Consider the following 22,169-nt stretch of genomic DNA (forward strand, 5'->3'; position numbering starts at 1 on the left):
AAATCAGATTTTAATAGCTACAAATTTTTAAAAGTGATTGTATATATAAAAAAAGCTTGACTCCTTTGCAACCTTTCCTAAATTTCAACCTGAAAACCAAATTAATGTTGGGCAAGAAGCATAGAACCAGTATCTAACACTATCTCTTGCCTCTGTAGTGTGTCTCTACAAATAAAAACCCACATTTCCCATCAGACTCTTTGTCCTCTGCAAGGGGAGGCAGATTAGGAATGCTGGTTAATCTGAGCCAGTACTGAAAGATTTCCACCTATGCCACCTTTCATGGCTGAGAAATCTCTCTTCCCTAAATCTCTTTTCCATTTTCCCATTTCAAAACCAGAATGGTGTTAGGTCTGAGAAGATTCAAAAAGTCTTCTCAATTCAAATATCTCTCTAGCACAGCTGCTATTAAGTGACCCAACATGTCCCAAAACAGGCTCACAAACCATACACTACATTTTTTTTTACTATGAGCCCCCGATACTATATATTTCAGGAAAGCAACATGTTAAAAAAAAAAAAAAAATCTCCAAATTGGACTTCTCAATACATCACTCTTCAAAAGCAGCTAATAGTGGCAGCAAGTAGAAAAGTTAAGCCTTTAGCTTTCCAAGAAAATGATGATTTAAGGTTATATATGTAAGCATTAAATATCAGTCAAATAACTACTAAAACGTGACCAGAGCAAATCAATTAATCACTAGTTGCTCTGAATTCAAACATCTCAGAGGACAACAATTTTAAGAAGATTATGAAATAGCAAAACTTAATCATTATCAAAACTGTTTAAAAAAACACACAATAATTTAACAAACCAATCTGTGTATTATAAGAAGAAAGCTTGGGCAAAGAAAAAAAGTAGCCTTAGGCAAATATCTTGATACAGTCAGTAACTGTTGTAAAATAGGGAAGGTTTTCTTTATGGAGTCTATCATACAGACATCTCCCTACAATATAAGTCAACAATTCAGGTTTTCAGTTTTTACTACCTTGTGATAAATACTAGCTTTAATATGGAAATAAATATCGAGAAGTATCAAGTATTATGGTTAGGTTTCAATAGCTGGCCTTCAGAACTAATAATTCACCTCATATTTTTAAAAACTTTTTTAGGAGATAGATTTGTGAGTTTGTTTTGCTTTTGTCCTGTTTTGCTGGTTTTCAGTCTAAAAGAAGGAAGACGTTAATAGCAATATCTACTCACAAGATAATACATTCTTTTCAAACTATATAAATTCCTAATTGTGAGCAATATTTAGAAATGTAATAGCTTTAATGAAAAAGTCACAACCTCATGGGCTACCCATCTCTAGAAGAGATCACGAGACACATGAATTTGACAGCATTATAGAAAAATGTTACTTTGAAACAAAAAAAATTTTTTTCATGGGTAACATTAAAAGTATTTATAATGTTCTTTTCTCCTCTTTGCCTCTGTGTTCTCCACTGCTAGACCTTCCCTTGACATATTCACAGATGCAATCCCCGCTGAGCTGCAGTAATGAGGAGTCACTTCCTGGGTACCCCCTACTGTCGCAAATTTAGTGAGAGAGAGGTCGCTGTGTATGGGAGACAGGGCTCCAACATTTCCCTTCTGAAGGGAAACACTCAGAGACGTACACACCGCATTTGCTTTTCCATCTTATGACCTGAGATGTGCAGGAAGACAGAACCTCAAAGAAGTCCTGAACATCATCCCTCTGTCTCTACACAGCGTATGCTCAAACTCCAAAAGGTGTCTTAAATAACACACACACGCACTTATTAATCTCTATTGCTACTATTTTTCAGCATCATTTCAGTGTTTAACAACCTGAACTAATAGCCATTTTAAAACATGTCCTGAGCGACTGGAGGGAACCCCGCCCCAACCCTTTTGTTTTTTAACTTTTTCTGATCATCTTGATGGGCTGACCTGCTCTGGGATTTTAACGGAGAGTGGACAATTTTTTTGTTTGTTTTAATTGAAGGTCCTTAATGTGGGCCACATGTTTCTGGTGGTGATTTGGAAGGACAGAGGAGGCAGGGGCAGGGAATGCGAAGTGGTAGGCAGTTGGGGTGGGGGGAGAAAGCGGGCAAGTGGGGAGGGGCTGGATGATGAAAAGACCAGTTCCACAAGCGAAGCACATTAGCAACCCAGAGTGGAAAGGGCCGGAAGGAAAACCCACCCACCTCACCCCTGCGTTCATTCTATCAACCTGCAATTGCTGCAATCAAAACCATATGTCGGTTCTTCCAGATCTTTCTCACAGGACAAACATGCAAAGGGCCTCAGGCCTGGCGTTGCCATCAAATGGTAATTGATACCATATGAGCCACAAAATAGAACAGCACATGCAAACAGCCACCTCTCTCGCTGCACCCCCACCTTCCAATCCCTCTCTTGGCCCCTTGAGAGGGATGAAGTTGCAGGTCCTGGCGGGCTGCTAAGTGCACTGTGCACCATGAGAAACAAGTGTATGTGGCTCCGGTAACCACCTGTAAATCAGAGAGAAAGGAGGGTCCCCCTAGCTAAGAGCTCACTTGTCCCAGAGAACAGGCCAAGGTGAAAGGTCACGGTGGGTTAATACAAGGTCATTGATCATGGTGGAAAATGAGCACAGGTGTGAAGCAGATCACAGGCCTGGAGCAGGGAATGACCCCCTTGCTCATGGCACATCCGGCCTGGAGAAAGCTAGTTACCGCTAAGCCACATCTGTCTTCCTCTCCTCCTGCCAGGGAGATAGTGGGAAAGTGGAAACCACTCCCCAATTATAAGGCAATTAGAAGAAGTGACCTCAACCCCCTATCTGCTGCTCTCCTTTTCTGAAGCTCTTTTTGCATCTCATTGTTCTTACAAGGGGAAAAAAAATCAAGAGAACCTGCTGAGCTGGAGGTCCTGGCAATTGCTAGTTGAATGTAATACAGTAGGTAAAATCCGTCTCTTATTTCCACAGACACTGACAAAGTGCAAGTAGCATACGGCTCTCGCCTCTGCATGTATATATTTTCTTATTAACCCGATCAGGCAGAAATTTGCAGAGATTTGTTTGGATTTAGAAGTCACAACAGAATGTCAGTTTTACAAACCAAGGCTCATTCTGCGGTGAAATGTACAGCTCTGGACCAAACCATTCACAGCACACAGCTATTTCTTCCAATTCCTCCTGCAGCCGCTTCTGAACAAACAACTTATCCTAAACACACACAACGGGTCTAATTTTTCTCTCTTCTGCCTAACCCATTATATGTTATATTTTAGTCTTCTAGATCTTATGAAGTTTAAATATTTTCCAGATGGGACTAGGAAGTGTAGAACCCTGTAAACAGTCTAAGTTATAAAAGGACCAACTAAATACTTAAAACAGAAGAGGAAGATGCTAACATTCTTCTTTTGCAAGCAGTAACCTAGTGAGCTAACACCAAAAACTGTAAAAAGGTGACAGATATCAACTCTTTTTCCTCTCCCCCAAATTCTCAAGGACAAGCTGATTCATCCTCATTTAAGTTGTATGTATTTATATCTTTTCCAAGAAAAATGCTCCTGAAAAAAGATGACTTAGGCTCAATTTACAATTCAGTACATCTCAACGGTAAGAAAGAAAACCATGGTTATAATCTAAATCCCATTGTTCTGCAGAGGGAAAATTAACAAGGCCTATTAATGCCATACATTTGCCCTGGTCCACAAGGTCTCAGTCCTTTCTTACTAAAAGTCTGGCCACAAAAGACCTGAACTAGGTGGCATTTGTCAAGGACCTTCAGCCTGGCGGCAAACCAGGAACATTCTTAATGACAACCAGCACCAATCCAAGAGAAAAGGATGTGAAGAAATGAAGCAGTAAAGTAACGAGGGCAGCAGATTAAAATGAAAGTTCTGGTGAATACACAGGAAGAAAGAAGTAGGCGAAGCAATGTCACAAGTTAGAAGCACAGTGGAGCTCCAGAGGTGTCAAGCCAGGCAGGCTTGGGATAAACCTCTGTGGGGAGGACTCTGACCTTACCTCTGCATTCCCTGCGTGGTCCAGGCACCATAACCCTGCCTCTGAGCATCTGCATTGTTTAAATTTCATCCTGTGGTGTTGTGTGCTGATTGGTCAGACATAGCTGACAGCATCAGAGCTTCAATCTGACAGACAAAGAGCAAGCAGGACCCCAGCACAGAATTCATAATAGGAGAGAGAAGGAAACTTCAGGCTGGATATATGAAACTCAGGCCTGCAGCTGTCTGCTGCAAGGCCTGTGGCTGGCCCAGGGGTGGGAGGGCCCAGGATGAGGCTGGGAGGAGGGCATGAAGAAGGGGAGGTGGGACAAGCCCAGCCGCCCAAATGACCAAGTGCGAGGCGTCCCCCTGCATCCAGCTGCATCTGGACCACGTTTAGTGGCTTCCCTCTTGCCACTCCCAGTTCCTGTTACCTCCTGGGAAACAGGAGAGGCTTCTCTCCCTGAATGCCATTTTTACAGAGTAAAAGTGGAGATGTTTCCGCTTGGGACACTGTAGCTGTCCTTTTATGTACTGATTTCTGAAAATGTTTGACCATTTCCCGAGGATACAGAAGGTACTAAAGACAGCCTCCTTGACAAAAGCATCCATCCAGACGTTTGCTGTAGAGAGAAATGGCCTCACCTATAATGGAATTCTTTAACTGTTAGGTAGTAGTAAAGCAAGAAAGTAAAGGAAAGACAAAAAAGGTTGAAGATGTTTAGGGATGGTAAGTGAGACTGCTGTAGAAATAATGGAATAGACAGAAAAAAGAAAAAAAAGAAAAGACAATAGCTTGAAAGTGGGAGAGGAAAGACGAACCAATACTACTGAGTTATAGGATATGTCTTTATTCTAACCCAAGTGCCTATTTCTTACCCGGCCATCAGGAGACACCTGAGGCTCACTCAAAGCACCGGCGGCTGGCCACGAATCACCCTCTCCTCTCCCCACCTCCAATCTTGCTCCTGCACACACATGCCTGCCTGACCCAGCCTACTGGCTAATGTGTACAATTGAGTTTACCTGCTGTAAATGTAGGATCACTTTCCCTCCTGAAAATTTACAGGTAGGGTTTTTTACCTCCAATTAAGGACCAACTTTTAGTCTATTTGAACACTTGCCTTCATGTCCCTACTACCCAGAATCATGACAGCACACTCTGGGGAAAAAACAGTAGAATTTAAAAATCCAAGCAGACTTCCCCGATGTTCAGCAAAGAACATTACTTGCAAATTTCTTCTTTTCCAATTTCCTCTTTTCCAGCATTATTTGTTAGCAGAATTTTGGGGAAGGTATCATGGATCCAATAATAATTAAAGAAGAAGGCAAGATATAAGGTGCAGTGAAGATAACAGAATTTTTAAAAAGCTGGGTAAAAGTGGTGGGAAATCAAGGATAAAATAAGGGCCTGAGAGACCAGGTTATTAAAACTAACAAGTTAAATGGACAGAAAAAAGGAATAAGATAGTTCGGCTGAGGGGAAGGAAAAGGTTAACACAACATGAAAATTAAGATTTAATAAAAATTAATCCTTGAAAAACATCACTAATCTAACATCAATTTGGAAAAGTGAAATGGCAGAAGAGGATAAAATAAATCCATCTGGTTTAAAATAAAAATTCCACTATGATGTCCACCCTCAAAAAAGAAAAGAAAGAAAAATCTCATTTCCTCCCTTCATTGTGTAAACACTAGTTCTGTGAGCTAATTTTCTAAATAAAACTGGAAAGACACACTGAAATCTGAAGAAGCAAGGAAAGGATATTAGCATGAAGGAAATGTATATGAAAATTAGAGCAACAAAGGAATATGAGAAATAAGTTTAAAACTAGAGGGTCAGTGTGACCAGAGGAAGCTGAGGGCAGGAGGAGAAGACCAGGGAGGAAGAGGAGCCCAGAGGGTCTGGATTGAATTGACAGAAGAAAAACATGGAGTGAGAGAAACATACTAGGCAAGTATAGAGAAATGACTGAACAGCAGAAAACATAAATAAGAATACAGAAATGCGATAAACACAGTGCAATAGAGACCAAATAGAAATTGGAAAAACAATACAGTTTGCCATAAGCATAAAGAAGGTCACTTAGAATTTATAGAATTATAAATACAATTTTGCTAAAGGTATGCTATTTAAAAACTCATTATAGGCTGAGAAGATTACATGAAAACAATTTCACACATTTTTTTAACCCACTTTCTAACTTTAAAAAATTTCGAGGATCTGTTTACATGAGACTATAATAAAAATATCACACAAGGGCCTCAATTTCTACACAATTTCTTATCAGAAATGAGCCTAAGCAATGCAAATGATATTTCTGTGGCACTCTTCACTATCCTTGACATCCAAACTTAAAGCGATATGCATGCAAACACCTTGCCCAAGACCAAAGGATATCTTTGGTCCTTACTCAAAATGCTGCAACTACCCAGAAATCCATGAACTAGATACAGGAAGGGTCAGTCAAGAAAATGTCACTTGAGAAGATGGCATTTCTAGTGTTAGTCCTTAGAGCTTCAACATCCTTTCAAGCCCCTGGCCTGGTTTTTAACTCAAGAGAGGATCAACTTGGTTTCAATGATAAACCAATAATTGCATATTTGGTGGAAAAGTCTACAGCTCTGTCGAGCAGCAAAGGAAGCACAATGACAGCAGTTTCAGGTGCTGGGACGCAATAAAAACAACGAGGAAAGAAAATGTTTGCTTTTTCTGTCAACTGAGATGTCAGTACCCATTAATAAATCTATCTGCTAAATCTACTCTTATTCATGTGGGACATCACCAATTTAAAGTAAAATAAATTATCTTTAATTAAACAGAATTGTCGTCTTCCTCCCGCTATCATCCCCAATTATTACATCCTAATCAGCCCTTTAGGGAGAAGGCGAGAGAGAATGCTGGAAGGCACACTGACTGTAAACAATTTCTTTTTCTGTCAAGGGATGACAATTTTAATTTCAATTATTGTTTATACCTATAATTTTTGGATATAAATAATGAAAACTACAAAAATTTTGTCATCTACAGGGGGAAAATGATACATGGTCACTTCCAAAATTTCTTTTTCCTCTTTCACTGTGAAAACTTCAGAAGTCAGAAGAAGCCATTATGGACTAAGCAAATTATCTATTTAAAGCTAATCCATTAACTTTTATTTCCAGTACAGAAGTGGCAGTTTTAATTAATACTTTAAAATACTTAGTACTAACTGAACGCTGGCTATGGTATTTTTAGGTTGTTATGCTTTTCATACCTGGGATTAATGAATGGTATCAATTTATGTTTAGACAACAATGGTGTATACACTATAAATATTAAGAGATGTAACTGGATAAAAGGAAGAGGCTGATTTGCTTACAAATACTTATGACTTCCTCTGTCCCAGTTCCCAGCATCACTCTTTTCTTTTTTTTAATAAAGGCACCCAAATTCTAACAAAAGCAATGTGTATTTTAACCAAATGATGTGTATACAAGACACCCTGCTATTAGTCCTCATATCGATGCAATAATAACCTCCAAAATAAATGACGAAATCAACAAGTAAATTAAGTAGCATCTCACCCTTACCCCAAAAGCACAGACAGCATGAAGTATTTTCCCAGGAGTAACAAAGAATAAATTTGGGGGCAATTGGGCAAATCACTGTAACAGTGCCCTCCCACATTACCCCCAAGAACCAGGTTGGTTTTTGTTTGCTTGTTTCACTTATTGTAACTGTGGACTTTGCAAGGGAGGGTGGGGCATTTTCTTTTAGCCTTCTATGTAAAAACAAAAATCAACCACTGAAATTGAGAAAATTCATTATTAATTAATTATTTATTCTAGACAGAAGATAACTTTTTTCTTCTGTCTAGAATAAACAGTTAGGGGTTATTAACTATTTTCTGAATACTTAGAGTTACTTTTAAAAATGTATTTTTTTCAGGATGTAGTAATGTTTTCATTTAGCATGCCTTTGAATTGCCGCCTACAGAAGTAAAAAAAGAAACCACAGCTATACAAGCCTGCTGACTTTCTTATAAAAGAACCAGTTTAAAACTTGTTTATACTACTGATTCCAAATGAATTCAAGATGGTGGCTAGTTAAAGAAAGAGAGCCCATGCCCGGGAGTTTGATCAAAGAACTTCAATTCAGCAATGTTCAGTTTTAATTGACCACTAATTAAGCTACATTAGTCCAAGAAAGGTCTGTATCACTTTGAGTAATAAAGAAAAGAATTAATTTAACCCTGTGTCAGTCAGCTTTAGTAAATTCATCTGAAAGCAACTTCTCAAACGACAGGCCTGAAAGAGACGTCTAGTGTTAAATGCCAAAAGTGGTCTACAGAATTCAGAGAAGACCAGGGATCCAGTTTTCAAGTGCATTTGTTACTTCACTAGTGATGTCACCTTGCAGGTATAATTATCTTCATTACAGATACAAAGATGTCAGCTTCACTCCCTGGGTTGCAAAGGGTTGCTTTAAAATTGGATTCAAAACATGGCACCATACCAGCCACAGTTTTAACTTTCCTGTATTCTAGACAAAAATAGAGTAGATTTGCAAAATCATGAGAATTTTTAAAGGCTTGGAACTCTCCTTCTGGGAAAAGTGAGCTGAAGACTGGGGGGTGGGGGTGGGGGGAATAAAACAACTGTAATAACATCATCAAAAAAGCTCATTATAATTACAAACCACAAACTATGAAACCATGACAGCAACATTAAAAGTCCATGTGTTAAAATAGTTCATTTCGGAAAATCCAGTTGCAAAATTTTTATTTTCCCACACACTGCCCATCAAACAATTTTTTGCCCACAAGTCTGATAAAACATTTCAGAAAAGGAAAAAAAAAAAAAAAAAATCATACAACAGCAAAAAACTCAAAACATAAAACATAAAAAAAACCCCATCAAAACATAAGATATAAGAACATACTGCCTTACGACTTGGTGTTTATGATGTTAACGGCCTTCACATTAACTCAGAGGTGAATGCCCTATGGCCTTGTGACAAACATCAAAAAAGTAAAATATGCTCAAATTTAATAAACCCAAATAGCAATGGTATGCTGTCTTCTATTTTATGTTAATATACCCTTCCCTCAATGCCTACATGAATGGCCTTGACTCTTACTGACTCAAGGCCATAAGGGCCAAACACTCTTGAAGAAGAGTATCCCTCATGGCCTCAACACAACATTATATTTTGTCCTAATGATTTCTGGCAACCAATAACTGCATTTTCTACAATAGTATTTAATGAATAACATTTTTTTTTTATCTTTCTGCCAGTACTCATTAAAATGCACTTGTTTGTGAAATGCAATAGCTAGCTATATGAAACCAAAATATTAATGCAAATTGGCATTTCTAAGTTTAAAGTGCTATTTGCATAACAGGAACTAAACATGGTACAAGCTGAAAGAGTGCACAGAACACAAATGCCTCTTAATACCATAATTATTACCAAGAGAAATGATGGCTTGCTTATCCATTAGAAAGAAGCCCAAGGAGAAAGCATCTGCCAGAATGTGCCACTGCAGGTTCCTAGTGCTCCCAATGTCTAGTCTGCACCAACAAGAGGATGATGGGAAAAGCTCTGCAATCATCTCACCTGTTAAAGTTGTATAAGTACAAGCACAAACTAATTCCTCACGCTTGACAATGTCCTAAAGCTAGCCCGTTCATCCACCACTGTCAACTATACTTGTAGTTGAAAAATAATACGATTTTGAATGTGCACATATGAATGAAAATGGTCTTTAGCACATTTCTCCAACTCAGTAATGCAAGAAATGAAAAGATACTATGTATGTACATACTGTACTTATTTAAATAAACTACAAATAATCTCTCACAAGGCTATTTTGGATAGGAGGAACCCTGAAAAACATGACATTAAAAAAGTTTCAATACTAATTGGTTCATTCAACAAATATTATTTGAGCACCCCTACATTCATATTGTTCTAATCCCCTTTGAGGGGCAGATAGAGGATAATAGTTTATTCTCTAAATGCTTAAGAGCTTGTTGGGAAAAGGCGGCACAATTTCATAACAGTGCAAAGTCAGGTTAGAGAATAAATGAATCTAAGATGGACAGATGTTTTCGTTTATTATGAAGGAATATTTGGAGTGTGTCAGTAAATACATATCATTTGTCTTTTAATAAAATACTACTCTTTTCTAGAACAGCCAGAGCAGAGGTACCAGCATCTAAATTCTGCAAAGGCCAGTTACTGGGGGGCACTCTACCCAAGGGTCTTGCCTAACTATATGTGTGCACGTATGAATGTATGGCAGTGTGACTCACTCATTTGGCTGTATAAACATCTCTTGTTTGTCTACAATATGCTAACAGGTGTACAAAGATGCACTAAGACAGGTCCCTTCTCCTGGAGGATCTCATTGGCTGATGCAGAGGAAGGAGACTCAGGGTCCCCACTGTGTGCAGACAGGCAAAGGGTTGTGTCCTTTCAAAAGTATCTAAATCAAGCTCTAAATTTAAATTAAAAAGAGAGACAAATACAATTGAAAAGCATTTACTAAAATCCTACCAGGAAGCATTAAAATGTCAATTCTTACCTCAGATGTTTGCTGACTATAAAGCTAAGAAAAATGCAAAAATATCATATTAAAATACACAGAAGTGACTCGAGTTCTGTCATAATCCATATAATCCTAGGCAAACTACTGAATTCCTTAATGCTTCCATTTCCCAGCACAGCACCTCCCAACGGAACCTTCTGCAATGATGCAAATGTTCTATATCTGCGCTAACACAGCAGCCACTGACCGCATGTGACTATGAAAAAGCACTTGAAATGTAGCTGGTGCAACTGAGAAAGTGAATTTTTAAAATTTTACTTCACTTTAATTAATTTACATTTAAATATTCACAGCCACACGTGGCTAGTGTCTTCTTCATTGGACGGTGCAGTCTTAGCCTGTGAAATGGGACAATGACATTTGGGCCACCTATCTTACAGGGGTGCAGTAAGGATTAAATCAGAAGGTGTTTGAGAAAACGTTCTGAAAGCACTGAGACTATAAAGTGTATTTTATTGAATATTAATTATTACTACAATAAAATATTATTCTAAGCTTTATTTTAGCTGTAAACCATTTGCCTAATAATGAAAGAAAGTCACAATAGGACTGATTTTATACGCTGTAGATGTCTGACTGAAATACTACAAATGGCAAGCTTCCTGAAGCATATTCTAAAGACAACGAACGGTAAGTCATTGTTCAAAACTTATTTGGAGGATCACACTGGGACATGTGGGATGCAAGAGAAATACTGAGTTTACCACAGATAATGACTGATCAAAAATAAAAACAAGGTCAATGCTCCCTCAAAGAGCTTGCACTTGAAAAAAATTTGCAGTTTTTATAAAACTACCATCTCCCAGAAACAGAAATACTCAAATCAAAGAAATTATCATCAAAAATGGCAATCTTTATTACTTGGCTGGCACACACACACACACACAACAAAGTCTCTAAGTTTTCTTTTCAGTTGCTCAGTTTGAATACAGACAATCCCGTACAATAAAATGTGGAAAACAGATCAAAATAAATGACAGCTTAGGGCAAACTTACGAGATGACTACAGATGTGATGCCCAAAGTACACCTAAAGGCAACTGATGTGATTTTATTAGAACTGTGTTGCCCCAAGCTGGACAGAGAAAACAGGAAGAGCTAAGTACAGAGGCTGAGAATGCCCGTGGGATGGAACTGAAATTCCATTAGCTAACGGGATAAGCAATAAGCAAAAGCGTATCTGTACACCAAAGATATACTGCAAATCAGAGCTGCCATTCCTGTGCCCAGCTGTCATCCCTACTCTGATCAAACCTTGTAGAACCTTGTATAGCATGGGAGGAAATCGATGTGTGGTACAAGTTACTGTCAGACTTGGCAACTCTCCAAAACTTGGCATCTAAGAAGTGAGGTGTACTTCTGGGTTCAAAAGTTGGCAAGTGTAAGACCCTGCCTCCGGATCCTGCCACCTTCCTCCACGGGGTGTTAGGGAAAGCAATTGAGGTTTCAAAGTCACTTCCAAGTCACTGCCAAGAATTAGCCAATATGGACGAGAAGCACAGCAGTGGCAGGAAGAGAGATCCCCCAGTAGTGATCAGGAAAGAAGATGCATTATTGAGAAAGCCGAAGAGAGTCTTAAATGTTGGTTTTAATTTTTAATCTTTTCTTGACATAGATAATATATTTAATGATGATGCAAACAATGTCCTTAATGCCCCAAATTCTAAAATGTAATTATTAATTAGTTTCTTTATGCTAATTCTTCTCTCCCCACCCCCTTTAAGTCCTACAGAATTAAAATACTTCTTTTAGGATGACTCAGATAAACAAATAGTTATACTGATAGAGAGTTCAAGATATTTTAAAAGGTAAGATGTAAATATATATTTAGCGTATGGAGAAATGCACATCATTAACTCAACCTATTCTAACAGCTGCTTTGAAGCCATTCCAGTTGGTTCACAAATAGTGTACGATATTTACAACACTGCAAATGAAATCTCACATTCTTATGGTAAATGGTGGAAATACCTGGACACTACTATAGTGTGCTAGGCCAAAAATGAAAAAGAGGAAAAATTGTTATGAAAAGGCAAGAAAAGAAAAAGAAGCTGCTATTATCCATAATTGGCTCATTAGGTGAGCAACTAATTATTGAGGTCCATATATACTACTTCTAAAGCAGGACATGTCAACCTCAGCAGTACTGAGGGGTTGTCCTGTGCACTGTAGTATGTTGAGCACAGTTGTGACAACCAAAAAAAAAAAAATTGTTTCCAGATATTGCCATATATATCTCCTGGGAGGAACCACCATTCTAAAGATATATCTTTATAATCAGAGTCTTCCAGGAACAAATATCTACTGTGATGTTCTTGAATCTTCGTATAAACAATGACCATCTCTAGGAGTATATTCCTAGAGCCATACAAGGAAATAGCCATTTATACCCATGATCAGTTAGTATGTGATATTCTGACCTTGTGATCTTACGGTGCCCAACAGTTCTAGCCTACAAATTTGAAATAGATGATCTATGTTCATTCTAGCACACTTAGAACCATCTCTAGTAATTTTGATTATGTGATGGAAAATGTTTATTTTTTCAACAGACTCATGCTGAACTAATATGTAATAATCAAAATAATATGACGTATGTAAATTTTTGATTAATAAACAAGTTTGAGTAATAAATTATTGGCATTATCTATTACTGTCTAGTTAATGTAATCTATCCATCTATCCACCCCCCCATTCATACTTTCTCCAATCCAGCCATACATTTATCATCATAAAACCTGTCATGCTTTCAATTCTGATTGAGTTACACAGGTAAAAAGCCTATAGGACCGGCCAAAGAGTTTAATCTACATAGCTCCCTATCGGCAATGCATCTGTGAAGGCACCATTATCTACAAATAATTCCACATCAGCTGAGCTGTATGGATGACACATCATCTACTTCAAAATATAAAAATACCTCAATATCTAAATGTGCATAAGTTTTGTTAGAATGATTATATTGTTAGATAGGTAACCTATTGTCAGATGCAAGATTCCAATACTGATTATCCAAGAAGGTAAACATCTAAACAGTTCTAAACCAAATCCAGGAATCACCATCTAACTTTAAGTCAGGTTAAATGGATCTACACAGTGAACATTAAAAATGTATTAAAGATTCTACAAACAAGTGCTGGCCTGAAACTATTTAGACACAATTTGCCTCTCCTTTTTCATCTGTTTTTCTTTTTTTCATCATCTAAAAATGATGGAGGAAAAGAGCCGTAAAATCAAAACTTCCTGCATAAGGAACAATTTAATGTGGTTTTGCATTTCTCTATGTCATATCTGAAAGGTAAAACAGCTTCTATAGTTTAGCGGTTAGGATCTCATAATGATTCATTATAAGTCATCTTTCTTGGGGTTAATTAAGTAAATTAAATCCCTAAAAGGTTTTATTAGCAAAACTGACACTGTAATGTTGGGACAAGAGGACCTGCTCTTATATGAATCCTTTACAACGTAAACAAATTTAACCATCACACATCTATTGCTGGCAGTTATAGCTCAGTCCCTGGAAGCATCCAAGAGGTTTGGGGCACTTCGCAACCTCTGGGAAGTAGGATTACCAGATTCACATCAACATATCTAATTTTACAGTTACCTTATTTAAGTTTTTAATATGGCACAGGTCTTTTTCTCAGGTGTTAATAGAAAAATCAATTTTAAGTCACAACAGCTGTGATCATTTTAAATATCACAGCTGTCATGAGTTGAAAATAACCAATTTGAGCATACAAGTTTCTGTTGCAATGAAACAAAATGAAAATGATGAAATTTTATCTTTTACTCCCTCTGAAGCTGAATGTCTAATACAATAGTAGAGTAATAATTTATTTGCTATAAAATAAAATCAGGCTCCTATTTCTTTGCTGACCTAGCCAATAGATGGCTTAAAATAAGAGATGAACATCATTTTTAACATACACTCCTATGGCAACTATGGAACATATTAATTATGGAAATAGTATTAACTCTGGAAAGACTGAGTTAAATAGTTGATATCAAAATTGAGAGTTCATTTATGTAAACATTTTGCTGTGAAGCCAGGGGAGAGATTAAGTGGGATCCATGCTACACATTAAGTGTTATTAAAGTGTAGGAATTTAAATTATTACACAGCATAAAGTCTAAATTCATATGAATAGTATTAACTATTCGTCTTCCAGGAAATAATGGCATTTTATCAACTTTTTTGCAAACTCCAACTAGTCTTGGATGGGATGAAATAAAGATACTTTTCCAATGTTATTACATTTCAAAGATTATAATGACATTCATAAAGAACCTTTAAAAAAAGGCAAGAATAAGGTATTAATTATTCCATCGGCTGCAGAAAGTCTAGGTTTCTCTATTTCAAACAAAATACGGACAACGAACACCCTTGAAATTCTAGAATTATATTAACAACTATTGCCACTTATGCTATGGGGAGGAACAGGGCTCAAATGTTTGAAAAATGAAATTGCATGATTAAGACAAGGAGGAAATAAAACAAAAGCAACATTTTCAACCAAGCATTGGCAATGTTATACAACTTTTAATATCTTTATTTTTTTCTCAAGTTCTCCTAATCTCCTGGCCAATACATAACTAAAAAAAAAAAAAAAAAAATCTGATGTATTTTCATCCCAGATCTTCAATCTTACCTAAATTAATTTGACAGTTCCTTCTCCTTCCCTTACTTTCTCTTACAGATGCAGAGAGTAAAGATGAAAAGTTGGCGATATTTGCTAACTAAACTTTTACAAAAAAGCTGATATCCCCCCATTTTGCTTAGGAAGGTTTACTGCAGCAGGAACAGGAAAGACCATCCATCCCCTAATATCTGCATATTAATTTCAAAGTTACATGAAAAACACTGTAGTCTTTTAATCATATCAACACACAAAAAGACACTACAAAGTGAAACTACACTTCTTCAACATCTAGCCCAACCCCCATATCACACAAGGGAAGCCTAAGAAAACAGCATCCATCCTATCCTACTGCCGTGAGGCTGAACTTGCACTTCTGAAATGGAATAACAGGTGCAGAAATAATAATGTGCTGGCCAATCAACTTTTTCCCTCCGATTTGTCAGTTTAGCTTAATAATGCCATTAGGAATGTAAACATTTCTGCAATTTATATTTAAAAGTCAATAAAATAATGGGGTACAGAATTTATCCTTTTTAATTTTTTAGGTAATACATTTGATTATTTTAATCACGTCAGTACTTAAGTGGATGGAGTTTAAATATGCATGTAATATCAATTTGATTTGTTTTATTTGTTGGAAAAGCTATTGAGTAATACAGCATTATTCTCCTTACAAACAAAAAAGGGCATACATTCTAGGGAAAATGGAGTACAGAACACTTTTCCAGGTTGCTCTCCTTGGAGATGGGATTCCAGTGCCTTCCAAATGTCTTTCATTATGAGCATTTTAAAATGGTAACCAAAGAGCTGAGAATCCAATGCACACTCACTAGATGGCTGACAGTAAAAAACAAGGAGTGTTTCCATACTGTGGATAAACTTTATTGGGCTACAGTAATAGGATTGTGGTTGGTAAATGCATCAACTATTTTTAAATGGTGTGAAAATTTTACCCAACATAGCATTTCCCACTTGAACAGGATCATTACTGGTGTAGTCATTCAGTACTCTATAATTCTCACCCTTAGGTTTGTGGAGGTGAAAAAGCCAAGTCAAATGTTAGCCTCCACTGTTAACATCCCCTATTCATTTTCAGGTCAGCTACAATGGAAGCAGCTGGAATTCAACTCTCCGGACTCTGTCCCACCAATTACCTCAATGTGCCCTCTCTCAAGATGAGTGTAATTTGGTCTCTAGGAAAGCACAGAGCTAGGTCCCTGGAGGATGCCAGCCAAAGCTTGCATTTTTTCAGTGAAGCCTAAAATTAGACCGTCATCTACATGGCTCCCACCTCTTGACTTCTCAGGTGTTTTAACCCACTCTGTATCCCAATTGGGGGATGGGAGGTGGAGACTGAGTTAAAAGCAGTATACCCTCCCAAATAAAATGTTATTGGTGCCCTGTCCCTTTCTATTCACTTCTGAATAAAATGCCCTGATTAGTATGGGCAGACTTCTTTAAGAAATTAGGAAGAAGAATTTGAAGCAATTTAGGTAAAGAATCAAAGCAATGCGGAATTTAAGACAAAAATATCAGAAATGTGAACTTTTAAATTCTAATCAGAATATGGTATCTCGACATAAATACATCTGTGAATAAAAAATGGTAGTTTGGAACAAAAGTCATGGGTGTTCAGCATTGCAGAAAGGAAGTCTCCCAAAGTTTAAGTGGAGTCATGCATAATTCTCACACGATTTTCAAGCTCCAGACCGATAAATTCAGCTTTAAGAACTGTTCCTCAGAGGGATAAATTTGTTTTGCTTAATAAAATGCAATAATATCTATATACCTAAAATGATATGATAATGTTCCAAAGTGGGATTAGATTTTTAAATGTTAAAAAGCCTGCAAGGAGGGAAGTTTTCTGAAAATTGCAGGTATAACTTTTTCAGCAGATCACTTCCTACTACGGAACACATTATTTTATGGAAGTATCTCAGTTTTGTTGCTATTTATGCTATTTACCTGTTTTTCCTGGTATATAGATAACTGCTTTTTTTTTTTTAGGACTATGATGATTTCCTGAATAGATTTATAAATATTTTATGACTACATAGAGTTCCATTTTTCCTTAGTAATCAATAATGTTTATTACATATAACTTTACCCTGTGTCACCTTAGAGCTATGTTTGAAGTATTAAGTGCTAATAAATAAATAAAAACCCAATCAAATCCAGAAAAACTTGAAAAAACCTAAATCTAAAATTACCTTTAAATGATACTGACTGTGGAAAATGAGCTTATTTATAACTCTGATAATATTGGAGGCGGGGGGGGAAAGCCCAGTAATTTTTCATGTGTGTCCCAAAATTCTCATAGGTTCAAGACATGCATTTAGTTTTACTATGCGGGGCAAATATGTATCTCCACTGTGTTTTCTTAAGGTAAAAGTAAACCTGAATCTGAACAACTTTTACAACTGCATATCTAAAATCTATATGCTATTTTTACTGGATCAGAAATTAAGGTTTTCTTTTAATGGATCTCTTGATGGCAGGCTGATGACTATGTACATGCCCTACGATAGTGATTCTAAAGAAATAATAACGTTGTATTTTTTTTTTTCTTAGTGGCACAGCAGTGATAGAAGTTTCAGGTAGGCTTGGAAACACACACACAATATCCGTAATATGAAATACGACAATGTCTAAAATCAAACTATAACAAAGCCATTAAAAATATAAGTTACAAGGAAAAAATCACTTATTCCCAAGCCTCTATAGTGGTACTGCAATTTCAGTAAAAACAAAACAACAACAAAATGCCGAATAGGGAGTAAAACGCAAACCACATTTATAGTGGAGCAGGAAACAAACAATTCTTCAGCACAATTTCCTGTAGATCAGTTGGAAAGGTATTTAAAGATTGCACCAGTTATTATATGTTTTTTCCTGACTACTTTCCTCCCCAAACCTCTTTCCTCTGTTCCAATGTCCTTCCCCCTAATTCTCTTTGAAACAATGCCATCACCTAGCGCTATAAGGATGCTTACCAGTTCTCAAAATGTATTCAAAATGTTCAGACCTACCAGAAATAAGGGATTAAATAAAATTAACCAAATATGTAATTGATCCATATTTTCTTCCTAAGAAATCAGTCCCACAGAAATGTTCAAACTGGCATCTGTGAATCTCACGCAGGGATTTTAGAAATTTAATCAGAGGCAGGAGAGCAAGATACAGTCACAATATCAAGATTAAGCGTCTGGTGAATTTTTACTAGTTGAAACCTAAAGAAAAGAATCAACATAATTTTGTTTTAAGCAATCATGCATAGAAGGAAAAAACCAAAAATTTCACTGTTATTTTTAAATGGGTAAATTGTTTTATATGTCAATAATATCAAAAAGTAAGCTCACAAAAAGGAATTTTTCCTACATGCTTTTTCTTTAATATGTTTTATTTTCTTGAATCAGTGGGGAATTGAAAAATTATATTACCTAAGCAAATTCTGTGCTTTGTAATATAGCAACCAAATAATAATTATTAAAAGTAATGCATTTATTCTGGCTACTTTCCTTTATAATCATGGTTCTGAAAACAGTAAATATATGAAGTATCTTTTTAAAATATCACATGTAATTTACATAGTTGATACACTACTGAAAACTTTAAAACCCAGTGGCTACCTCCATGAGGCTGCCCCAACCAACTGTCAAGTTTGCTCAAAAAAAAGGAGGGGGACTTCACATGTAAAATGCACCGAAAAATGTTATTCACAGTGTTATTTAAATATTAATCTTTTTATGTTAGCACTTCCTGTAGTAAATGGGAAAAAGCTAAACACTACATACCCCCAATTTTTAGCCTTAAAATAATTTAGATTTGCTGACTGAGATGGTCACTTTCTTACAGGAAAACTTTCTTATGAGAATGCATTCCCAACTGAGAGATTGTGACATCCAAATGTTCCTATTTTTTTTCACCTTACAATGGAATCATAAAATTATTTTATTTTTTTGGCCTCGATAGGAGAAGTAATTAACATCCATGCTCATCTCTGAACTTTATGGAGGTGAAAAGCTGTACACCATGGCCAACAGTCAGAATATAAACATGGAAAGCTCATGGCCATTCACTTTCTGAGATCTGATGACTTGACAAATAACTATTTCAAAACAACTAATTTGAAACATGGTTTGAAGCTTGTTAGTATAAAGCAAAAAGAGCAATTACAATAATTACAGGTTTCTCTATACGGTTTAACACATGCATATGCTGGTGAGAGCTGATGATGTGATCTTAAATTACCATTAGGAGGAAATTTTGCCACTTTTGTTTTCAGTTTCATTTGCCATAATTTTATCTTTGTGGAACTGCTATATTTTTAGGTATGAAAAATTTGACCAAACAATTACTTATTAAAATTCTTATTCAATGAATATGTGAGCAGTTATAAAAATCAAAATTTAGGGCTAGAACTATACTTATTATAGATCAGGTAATGCTTGATACTTATAATCTGAATGAGGGTAGTCACAGCGGCACAGTTTGGGATAAGCTTGTACTCATAACACTTAAAAGAAATTGTACTGATTTTCTCTGCCAAAAAAACCCCTCTCTTCCCTGGTATAAAGTAATGCTTTCAGATTTTTATTTAGCTGAGATTGGGATTCATTTGTATTTTTTCTCTATGTATCTAATGCAAAAAGAAAAAAAAATCACAAAAAATTAATTGGTCAACTTCATTAAACTCACCTGAAGAGGAGCTGATTTTTAAAAATACATTTTGGTTTATATTCAAGATTTATTCTTTGATAGCTCTCATGATAAAATTTTTTATAACTTCTTGTTTCATGGAGTCCAACTTCAGGACAGGTTCAGTTGTTCACAGAAACAAGGAAATAATTTGTTGTGGAATAGGGTTATGGAAACTTCATAATTTAAGGTAACAGAAAATTCACATTTTCTTTTGTTTGTCCTAAAATATCATTGATTATAATATTTCTTTTCCTAGGAAGTTAGCGGAAAACTGATTTTACAAACCCTGTAGTTGCTAGTTTAAAAGGAAGAAATCATAATTGTTGTAAGGCTTAATTGTATTCTTTCTACAACCTAAAATCACAGTGTTTTGGAATGATTTTCCATTTTTCTTCTTTTGTTTATTCACAGGGAAAACCTGCTTCCTCTGGCCTCTCTCAGTTGAGAGAGTTCAAACTGAATTTAAACAAGTAATTGACTTGTCACTGGGAAAAAAAAGAAGGAATTCAGGGCTGTGCTGTCTTCAGAGGAAAACTTGTGCAACAAATATCTGATCACACTTAATTCCAACAACTAAGGTTAAAACACACATTGGTCATACATACATATGCACACAAAAACGCACAGATATTCAAACCCCAAACAGCAAATGAAACTCAAGAAATGTAAAGTCTCTTCGATAGGCATTTTGAACAATTAACGCATGACATACACAATCTCCACAAGATGTCTGGCACCAAATCAAAAGCCGCTGAATGCAGAAATAGAGCCAGTACAATACACACTGTAGAATAAACAAAAATCTGCTTCTCCAGTGTATGCACTGAAGCATTTTAAAAAATGGTATAGAATTGGCTCCTTCCATGGAACACACAGAACTGGAATTAGCTGTCTGTTTCACAAAGCTAAAATGAAGAACTGGTAACCTTCCGGGGTCTCAAAAGCTTTCTGCTGCTGTTCCAAATGGCTATTTTTTTCTAACTATAATGTATGTACAATTTGCCTCTTTCTAGTGTTTGAATCAATAGAGATACACATCACCAGATTTGTTTTTAATAAACGCCTTAAAACAGTTCCTATAAATATATTTCCTGTGACACAGCGATCTTGATTTTATGAGTACCATCATCTCAAAAAAAAAAAAAAAATCTAACAACCAAAATATTTGGCAACTGAGAGGGCATATTAGTGATATGATGTCATATCCAGCATTTTCTTATGGTGGAGGCAACTGGCAAACTGTGGGAATGGAACACATATTTTCAAAAATTCCTTTTGGTTATAAGGGAGTTAAAATGTCCAACATTTTTAACTAAAATTCTGTCAGTTCAGACATCTAAGAAGCATAATTATCAATTAACATATAAAAGTCATATCACTGTTAAACCCCAAAGATAAAAACCACAGAAACTTATGTTCACTGTAATTCTCTTATAATGCATAAGGGCTATATAATCCCTGAATCCATTATATTGCTTCAGAGACACTTGCTTGCTGACTACAATAGAATCATTCACGAAATTTACATTAAAAGTGCTTTAAAATTAAAGGTACTCACTGTGTTATGTATGAGAATGTCTAAAAGAAAACAGACAAGTCTTAACTATATATAAGTAACTACCAATTGCAAATCAAGCACTTGTTTTTTTAAAAAAAGGGATGTTACATAATCCTAATATTTAAAGATTTACACATTTTGATCAATCACGTCATGCCATTTGTTTTAAAATTTTATTTCCCTTACCACACTTAACTATTCTTCTAATTACACACAAGATTTGGGGATTTTTTTAAAAGATAAAAATAGGATAATATTATGAACTTTTGACGATTTACTTGTAGTTTCAAAATAAAAGTAAATGGCAGTATTTCAAGTCGCCCATTCATAAAAATAGCTTCTTGAATGAAATTATTAATCTTCTTAAACCATACTGCACCCTCAAACACTTGTGTATGCATATGCATTCCAGTATACGCTCAGCCAGAAATAACCGCGATGCAGGCATCTGTATGTATATACACTCACACGCATATACCACCACATACACGTTTAATTCGTTTGCGCCAATCGCTACAGCTTAACTGGGCCTTCGTGAAAGCTCTGATCGGTCCCTTTTGGCCCAACTATCACACTCTGATTAAGATCAATCCAAATGGAAGTTCAAAGTACACAAAGAGAACAATTTGTAAATGGCTGCTTTTCACTTTCCCCCATTCTTCTTTCCTATTTTCAAATAATAAATTTTGCTCCTCTATTACCCAACTCTTC

General features: G+C 36.2%; 1 protein-coding gene across 6 annotated transcripts in view; it reads right to left on the reverse strand.

The window, feature by feature from the left end:
* TCF4 (transcription factor 4) overlaps positions 1-22,169 on the reverse strand; it is a 341,982-nt gene that overhangs the window by 68,661 nt on the left and 251,152 nt on the right. The gene's annotated exons all lie outside the window — the stretch shown is intronic.

Source organism: Cynocephalus volans, chromosome 13 (assembly GCF_027409185.1).
Source record: "Cynocephalus volans isolate mCynVol1 chromosome 13, mCynVol1.pri, whole genome shotgun sequence".
Classification (NCBI taxonomy): Eukaryota; Metazoa; Chordata; class Mammalia; order Dermoptera; family Cynocephalidae; genus Cynocephalus; species Cynocephalus volans.